The following is a 9,494-nucleotide window of genomic DNA, read 5'->3' as shown; positions in this document are numbered from 1 at the left end:
GCGAAGCTGATGATCTGATCTGCGTGACACAGGGACTGAATAAAATTAGATTGTCACGCGTGCTGAGAACAAGCCATCAAATGTCCGATGTGCGCACTGACGCGGTTTGTGGGAACAAGGTGTAAACGAATTATAATATTTTCATTAAATAAGGAACCACTACCGAAATTCCAAACAACATCTCTGAATGGGAATCAGATTGCGATAACGTACACTCGCTAACGCCCCAGTCTGACTGATAACAGAGGAGATGGCCTACGCCACCATGGTACTGTTTATTTATACTTTGTTATGTCCGTTAGGAGCCTTCGTCATCGCTGGTAAGTAAAACATATATCAGTTTACAGTTTGTGCCTATTCATCAATTGATATCTCAATTGAGTATCTTATTACGAAATGATGCTTTTAAGATGTATCTCGATCAGGTCGTCGTTAAAGATAGATAAATAGCAGTTCCAGGTCTAATGGTTATGATAGCATTAGTAGTTGACTTCCCTTTTAAGATCCTTTGAAAAGGTCCAGGTGTCACGATGTTGTCCCAGCTCTCGTGAGAGCACTCAAAAAGATGCCCAAATCCGGCACAGGTATTTTTAAAACCGTATAGCATAATACCCATGGCGCGGGTTGTTTTAGGGTGTTGGCTTACTGTGGGGGTGGGGCAATTTGGGTGAAATGAATTGATATGTCTGGGGGTTGTGATGTTGTCTTGATTTTGATGATTGGGACAATCTGTGTGATATGAGTTGATTGGTCTGAGGGTTTGTGACTTTGTCTTCTTTTGATGAGTGAGGCAATCACGGTATTGATAGGTGTGTGTGGGGGGGGGGGGGGGAATTTGTCTTCATTTGCTTTTTGTTTGGAGCTGATTATATTCAAGAAAGAAATCGACGACGAAAAGAGCAAACGTCGAAACCTCAAATGCGTAAAATAGGTCGATGTGTGATGTGGAGCACTCCGCACCGACCTAAGTGTTTATAAATCGAACATGATGATTTCGGGGGATGCTTTTCCTCCAAATTACTTACACTATACGCGTTTTTGGCCAAAACGACCTGAAAAACCAAACTCCACCACTCTTCAAAGTGGTCTCGAGTTATTTTGACGAACTATTTCGCGAATGGTGAAGAGGCAATGGCGTGAAGTTACGAACTTAGTACAACAAATACCGCGAGTATAGTGGGTGGCAGCACCAGACGGAGGAAGTAGTTCGTCTAGGGTTTTTTTCGACACCCTCTGCATGGACTCCACTCATTCCGGAACACTCACTTACTTGTTAATCTGCAGTGGTTAGCCTGTCTTTATTGCAGTAAAGAAATGTTAATCGGGATTTTATATTATATTTTGTATTTGCCCCGGGTATTCATATATAGAGAGCTGTGCGCTACTTTGCGCCCAGTGCATGGGTTGGGTGAGGCGGTTTTGTTATTATGTGACGTGTATCACGTGATGAATTCCCATACGGTGCTCCGAAAAATTAAGAGCGATTAACCACGTAAGGTGAAATAGTACGACCAAAATAAAGGGGGAACATTGCGGAGATGGATGAATGTTTTAAAAATATAGTGGCCCCAATACTTTCCCGGCTGTTTTCGTATAACCCCCACACTTTTGATTTAATAGATGGCCACATATGCAAATTCAGACCTACTGAAATGGCCCCTTATGTTAATGAGTATGCCCATATATAGAAAGAACAAAAAATGCTATTTCTCCGAAATCGCTGCAAAGTGTATCCATTTAACCCGGCGAGGACCATCTCCATATCAACCACGACTTTCAGGAAAAGTTTCGAGGTCATCCGATCTGAACTGCGCGGAGGAGATGTGTGACAAACTATTTCAGCTCTACGTCCATTATAGTAGTGATATAAAAGCAAATATTGCATTGTTCGCTTGATAATGGTCACATACGTGGGAAGTTTTCGAAACCCGGAGCCGTGCTAGATTGGCTGATGATAAGAAACTACACATTTTACTGTCGATGCAGACGTATGTACGATTGCCCAGAAGGCTCATTTCGAGATTCGAAATTCGAAATTCAAGATTTGACTTCGAAATTCAAAACTCGACTTCGAAATTCAAAACTCGACTTCGAAATTCAAAACCTGAAATTGACCAATGAAAAGCAGTCTTAATACAATACAAGAATTAATTTGCCGGCCAATCATATCACTCCCACATTACAAACACGTTGCAACACCACCTCGGTAACTCATCATTTTGTGAAGACTCTCGGCGTGATACCTCCTATATTTCCTCGGCCTGACCAAGTACCCTGGGCCTAGGGCATTCAAATGATTCAACCTGATTTACATTAAAGGGGATCTATAAAGCAGCAGCCAGCTAGGCGAAATTAAGTTGCACTAAATCGGCAATAAGTGTCTCTCCTATTTAACATTATAGTGAAACTATTCACGTTTGCACCAAGAATATAACCATGCTAGAAATGGGCCCGTGGAGAAGTATTTGTTTGTAGATGCGGGGAAAAGATGACAAGATATGGGGTGGGGGTGTGGGGAGGGGAGGGGGGGGGGGGCAATGGGGCAATGTGTCCTGATTGTTGGTTTAGAGGACTACTTCGCAAACAATGTTCTGAGTAAACGATGGTCCGTGACGATCCGCCTAGATTGATCCTATATATACTGTCTTCTCCCACTAACCGAGCGCGGCTGAATCGTAAAATGACTAAGTCCAAATGAATAGGCCGATTTCACTGGTGGCAGGCGAACATTAGAAAGAACAGCCACAGCTGATAATTGACTCCCTTTTTGTCGTCAATGCCAATGCCTTCCACGTAAGTGGATAAAAGACATGAACATTGACATGGGGTAGTCCTGTACTGAATGAATGAATACAATACAACTAGCGTCCTCAGCTTTTCTGGTGCCTACGTGCACCAGGTACAGCCTGGTTAGCATCATCTACATCATCATCATCATCATCATCATCATCATCATCATCATCATCATCATCATCATCTTCATCATCAGTAGTGGTATCAGGGTCAGGGCTGTCAACATCATCTCCATGCTCCATTCCATACGTTAAGATCATCAGGGTGCCTGCTGGGCCTACCCACAAAATCCATCGCATTGCGTGCATCTTACAAGAAGAACGTGGTCAAAGCAAGATGGCAGACAACAATTATGACATTTGACACGAAAGTGCCCTTTATTGGATTTCCCCCACAAGAAAACGATTCCATAATCGATAAGATAAAATAAATTCATTTGAAAGACTCTGGATTGGTCAACCATTTACATGGACTTACGTAACTTCAATAATCATCACCCTGACTGCAGGGATTACTGGCCCTGACCGCGACCAGGCGTTATTGAATTGACAACATTTACAAGGTTGTCTTCCTATAACCATTGATCAATATAATTGGCTGTCATATTGAATGTTTGCAGCCCACCGGTAAAAACTACAGACTGCCATGTTTCTGGACTTAGCCATTTTCGAGCCATTTTCCTGGCGCTCGGTTAAGTGGGAGAAGACAGTATATATACGCATATGCCTATGTTCATCTTCTCAGGTCTATTGTAGTCAGGAACTGATTTGTTCATGTTTTTAGTTTCTGAACGTGTTCATCAAAAGTAGCTTTTGTCGGACAGTGATCTCTTCATGTTGGGATAAATTTCATTCGATCTTCCCAATGGCTACCTAGTCTACAATCCAGGCAGCACATTCGTAATTGATATATCTACCCGAACTTTTCTTGCCTCGTCCGGGTTACCTGTAGGTCACTACTTTAAGTAGGTCACTACTTTAAGTAGTGACCTACATCATAACAGATTCGTCCCGCATCCATGTTATTAGTTTATCTTTAGCCATTGGCTGGGTTAAGTGTGTCAGCTGTGATAAAAATAAACCAGAAGTGGGGGATGCGAGAGAATGTTAACCCTCTACTGAGGTGTAAATTTGGGATGTTTATTTTCTTTCGATTTAGAGTAAGATATCACATGTCTTTTTACATGTAATAATAGTACTCGGCTACTTGATTCTTAATTCTACGCATATTGTTAACCTATCATCATGACAAATTTTCACCTGCGTTACAATAATTTATTGCTGTGATTGATGGGATCGCGTGTGGGTGATGTGAAGTGGTTGCTGAGGTGCCTTGTGGCACGCATGCTGATTTGTTTTCCTTTTGTATCCAAGCGCACACCTGATGAGTTCCAAAGGGGGTTAAAGTATTGCCAACTAGTTTCATTGTAAAAATGAAGGACCCCAACTCCCAAGCTGAATTAAGGCAAGCAGAATGCAACAGTCACTACACATATCATACCGGAATGCATGTAATGCATAGCATAGTGCAATTGAAATGAGGTCAGATCATGATATGGTAATAAGTTGTTAAAGCTGAGGGTGGATTTTCAATAATTAGGCTCCTTTTCTTGGTGTTCCTTGCCATTTTGCAACACAAGTGGTTTTCATGGGAAGACGTGGTGATTATCAACACTCAAGAATGTCCCATTTGACAGCTTCAGACAATTTATATCCCAGTTGATGTGTGCGCTGGTTGCTAGGAAAGTAATACTCTCAAGTCACCCATTAGAGCCGCGGTATCAAAGTCAATGCAATAAATGTCTCCGGTCAAAGGTGTTTAGAAAGTCAACAGGAAATATGTCTCACATGTGGTAGTGATACTGTGAAAGTTTAGCCAATGTTCAACCCCTCATTCACTATTTTCCACAAGGGGTGGTGTATCGTCTCTCATCAGTGACGATCTAGCTTGCGGGTTTGGATTGAGGATTATGACCATCATCAAAAAAGTGAAGTAAAACTTGTCGTTTCGTCTTCTAATTCTTGTATTAACGTACATCAAGTCATGTCATGTGATGTGATGTGATGTGATGGTAAAACTGAAAGATACAACAGTAACACTCATAAGCTCAGGTCAAGGCACAACCAAGAGTCACAATCTTGTGAAGACAATGTAAGGTGCTGCCACCTACACTAAGCTCAATACACTAATACACACCTGTAATCAATAATCGGATGTACACGACGTACAACAAAAGACCTATTGTCGGACAAACTTTAGGACATGAGTTGGGCTCATATGTGGATCACAGAAAACAATAGAATAATTTTACATATTGCGAACACGTCAGGTAGTCACTTTAGGCAACGATTTCTAACTAACCTGTCACTTCCAAGCCACAAATATAGAAAATAGAGGAACATTGCATCACGTGATTACAACCGCGGGAAAAGCACCGCACCCAATGCAGCATTCTCAATTATTTGACATTGCTGCCCTTTGCAGACAAAACCCTACAGAGATAGGCTTATCCTATCATATACAATACATTAAGCACAACAAAACTTACATCACTGTGCTCCTCTCCCGCTCTGATTATCAATCAGGAGCTTATATTGCTGTCTTTACAGCACCAACAATCTCAAACGCTGAGACATTTACTCCCCCAAAATAGGCATGTGCATTGCGTTGTTGTTGTCGTTACCATCTATTACTATTATACTATTACACTAAGTTGCATCCCAAAGACCAATTCCATGGGAGCCGTAGCCAGGTTGTGACAAAGAAGCTATTAAATAGACACGACAGGTGATCTTTTTTGACAGAGACATCACTACCTTCGACCAATCACAGCGTAAAGGGCAATATGAAACCATTGGAAATTGATGGTCAGATGTCTGTCTCCCCAGAATAATATTGCTGTTTATCATTTTGAGCTAGTCAGACAAAAGATATCCCACCTGACATGGAGAGTTGTTGTATCTGGAGTAACACATTAAATGAAAACAGGGTATTTTAAGGATGTGTGCATTTCCTGGATACTAATTCTGCTGAGGCCATTGTTGGGTACCCAGCTAGCAAAACATATGGGAACCACATGGGTTTTACCTGGGCAAGCAGGGTCCCATCTGGCCCACATGTAACCCATGTGGGACCAAGATGGTTTATCTCACATGGGATTTCACCATGTGGGGCCCATATGGGTTTTGAGTTATGGGCCCCATGTGGGTTTGCGATGGTTGATATGGGGATCTATTGAGTATTGTAAGCCCAATGTATCCCATATGAACCCCATATCAATCCCACATCCGAGAATTTCCAATTATATGTTTTAAAAATAAAGGGTTTACATGAGGCCCATTCAAGATTATGATAATGAAATATGTTTTATAAAATTTATGAGTAAAACCCACATTTTGCAAAATTTGTTTGGCGCCAAAGCAAATCAAAATCGTCCCCATTGGCCTCCGAGTGCATCGTGCGTCTCCAATGGAGCTGAAAGAGCTGATGGGGACGAGTATTGTCGCCTCCTTGCACGCCATTGTCAGCCGCCATATTTGATTTTGTTCTTCACGCCAGTACTCAAAAAGCAGAGAAACTTTCCCATAATTTCATTGATTAGAATAGTTTTTTGTTTGCCAGGTTAGTTGTGACATTGTCTACTAAAGCACCAATCTTGATGTTTGTGTGCTTTATATACATTCTTTCAATACAATCCTGCAGATTCTTTGATGTTTTTGTTGTGATATCCCATTCGTTGTAGGCTGCTAGTGTACTGTAACTGTACATGCTACACTGTTACTGTACATTTAACTGTGTACATTTATGTACGTGAAAATACACTGTGCAGTGTGTCTTGCCTCCCTGTTTTGCTGTTTTATCATGATCATGTATTGTAGGCCTGTGTAGTGGTACTCATAGCCTTGTCAGAAAACTATTGTGATGTACATAATACTGTTACACTATATACGTCTTTGGTTTCAGGAAGTGTTCGCAAACATGCCTATCAGAAGCAGTCAACAGACAAGGCCATCGCAGAGAAAATGTCAACATGGTTCACGAATGCGCGTGATCGAGGACTAGGAGGAAAACGTGCGGCGAGAGGAGTTGAAGTCGTCAATGAACAACAATTGCCAGGTGGAAATGACCCTGCCCTGCCAGAGCCACAAAACACTGATAGTGACAATTAAGAATATTATATAACCATAGTGATGAACAGTGACTTGCCAAAACATGGAAATGCAGGACAAAATCTCAGGTTTTTGTTTGCCAGGTTAGTTGTGACCTTGTCTACTAAAGCACCAATCTTGATGTTTGTGTGCTTTATATACATTCTTTCAATACAATCCTGCAGATTCTTTGATGTTTTTGTTGTGATATCCCGTTCGTTGTAGGCTGCTAGTGTACTGTAACTGTACATGCTACACTGTACATTTAACTGTGTACATTTATGTACGTGAAAATACACTGTGCAGTGTGTCTTGCCTACCTGTTTTGCTGTTTTATCATGATCATGTATTGTAGACCTGTGTAGTGGTACTCGTAGCCTTGTCAGAAAACTATTGTGATGTACATAATACTGTTACACTATACGTCTTTGGTTTCAGGAAGTGTTCGCAAACATGCCTATCAGAAGCAGTCAACAGACAAGGCCATCGCAGAGAAAATGTCAACATGGTTCACGAATGCGCGTGATCGAGGACTAGGAGGAAAACGTGCGGCGAGAGGAGTTGAAGTCGTCAATGAACAACAATTGCCAGGTGGAAATGACCCTGCCCTGCCAGAGCCACAAAATACTGATAGTGACAATTAAGAATATTATATAACCATAGTGATGAACAGTGACTTGCCAAAACATGGAAATGCAGGACAAAATCTCAGGTTTATTCAATGACATTGGTGCTTTGACATTGTTGATACTCAGTATCAACTGCAATTCATTATAGAAATCAAATAAATATTTTCATTTTTAGCTCACCTCTTAGCAGAGGTGAGCTTATCCCATACCGTGGCGTCCGTCGTCCGTCGTCGTCGTCGTCGTCGTCGTCGTCGTCGTCGTCGTCGTCGTCGTCGTCGTCGTCGTCGTCGTCGTCGTCGTCGTCGTCGTCCGTCGTCCGTTAGCAGGGCACGTTTCGTAACTGTTAGAGCTATTGAGTTGAAACTTGGTACACATGTACCCTTATGTAATGACACCTTGGAGACCAAGTTTCGGTCCGATTCGTTTCATGGTTTGGCCACCAGGGGGCCAAACGTTAAAAGTGAAAATATGCAATATCTCCCTTAATAGTAGTCGGGAAATTTTGAAAAAAATATGGTAGGTACTTCTAGCAAAGGTGCATCATATATCCTCCGGGTTTTCGATTTGACCTCCTTTTCAAGGTCACAGAGGTCAAATGGTGTAAATTGGCCGTTAGGATGTAACGATGGCACGTTTCTAAACTGCAATGGCTATTGATACCAAATTTGGTACACATTTACCCCTTAGTCAGGTGATCTTAGGGACCGAAGTTTGGTCCAATATGATTCACCACTTGACCACTAGGGGGCAAAATCCAAAAACCTTAAAAATGTGATTATTCCTTAACTTCTTGCCCGATTGCCACCAATTTGATATCATGGGTACATCTAACCACCATACAGTATATGTCACACAAGTTTTTAATTTGACGATCTTGTCAAGGTCACAGAGGTCAAATGGCGTAAATTCGCCGTCAGGCCGTAACTATGGCACGTTTCTTAACTGCAATGACTATTGATCACAAATTAAGTACACATGTACCCCTTGGTCAGGTGATCTCAGGTACCGAAGTTTGGTGCGATCTGATTTGCCGTTTGGCCTCCAGGGAGGGGGCCAAATCCTAAATTCTTCAAAATGCCATTATTCCTAGTAATGACTTGCCCGATTGGCACCAATTTTATATCATAGGTACATCTAATTCTAACAACCATTCAATGTGTCACCCGGGTCTTCTTTGATTTGACCTACTTTTCAAGGTCACAGAGGTCGAATGTATTGTAAATTGGCCATTTTGGGGAAATTGTAATTGCTTGGACCTACATCAAACCTAACACTACATGACACAATACCATGCTCTTTATCCATCTTTCCTCCACATGAGGTGAGCACAATGGCCCTGGCCATTTCATTTTATCATACATTTTGTTTCGTTTTTCCATTCTCAATGAACTCAACTCAGTGTCCCCATGCAATCCTTTTTTGAGACAACGTGTCTGGGGATGACATAGACTATTCAAAGAAGTGTAGAACACATCAGACCAGGTGGGCACTAACTGGGATTTACAGGGGTTTAAGGTGGTGCTTGCCCATGCAACCCCCACGTCATACCCAGTTACCCCACTTTGCCCAGATGGTACCCACATGGGCGTCCACGGTGCAAAACACATATGGGCCCCACATGGTTGAAGTGGGCCCCATGTTTCCCATCTGGGCCCCATATGGTTTGTTTAGATGGGGCCCATATTGGCAACCCAGATTGCCCATTTGGCACCCATATGGGTCCCATGTAATTTGCTAGCTGGGTATGTACTCCACAACATTGTGTATGATAATTAAGGTGAAAATAAACCTGAGGGGGCAATTAAAAAAGACAACTTTAGTAGGTGACCATGGCTGGGAACTCCCCTAGTACATTGGCTGCCTGATGTACACAAATACACAGGAGCCAGGTTAAACTCAGAACGAGGCTATGATTAACGAGTTA

At 42.0% G+C, this 9,494-nt stretch overlaps 1 long non-coding RNA gene across 1 annotated transcript; it reads left to right on the top strand.

The window, feature by feature from the left end:
- Positions 1 to 6,213: 6,213 nt before the first annotated feature.
- LOC135485711 (uncharacterized) lies at positions 6,214 to 7,686 on the top strand. The gene is made up of 3 exons (XR_010446606.1): positions 6,214 to 6,414; positions 6,757 to 7,045; positions 7,380 to 7,686. It is a non-coding gene; the product is annotated as an uncharacterized LOC135485711 (long non-coding RNA).
- The last annotated feature ends 1,808 nt before the right edge of the window (positions 7,687 to 9,494 follow it).

The sequence above is a fragment of the Lineus longissimus genome, chromosome 3 (assembly GCF_910592395.1).
Source record: "Lineus longissimus chromosome 3, tnLinLong1.2, whole genome shotgun sequence".
NCBI lineage: Eukaryota > Metazoa > Nemertea > Pilidiophora > Heteronemertea > Lineidae > Lineus > Lineus longissimus.
This window is presented reverse-complemented; position numbering and strand designations above follow the sequence as displayed.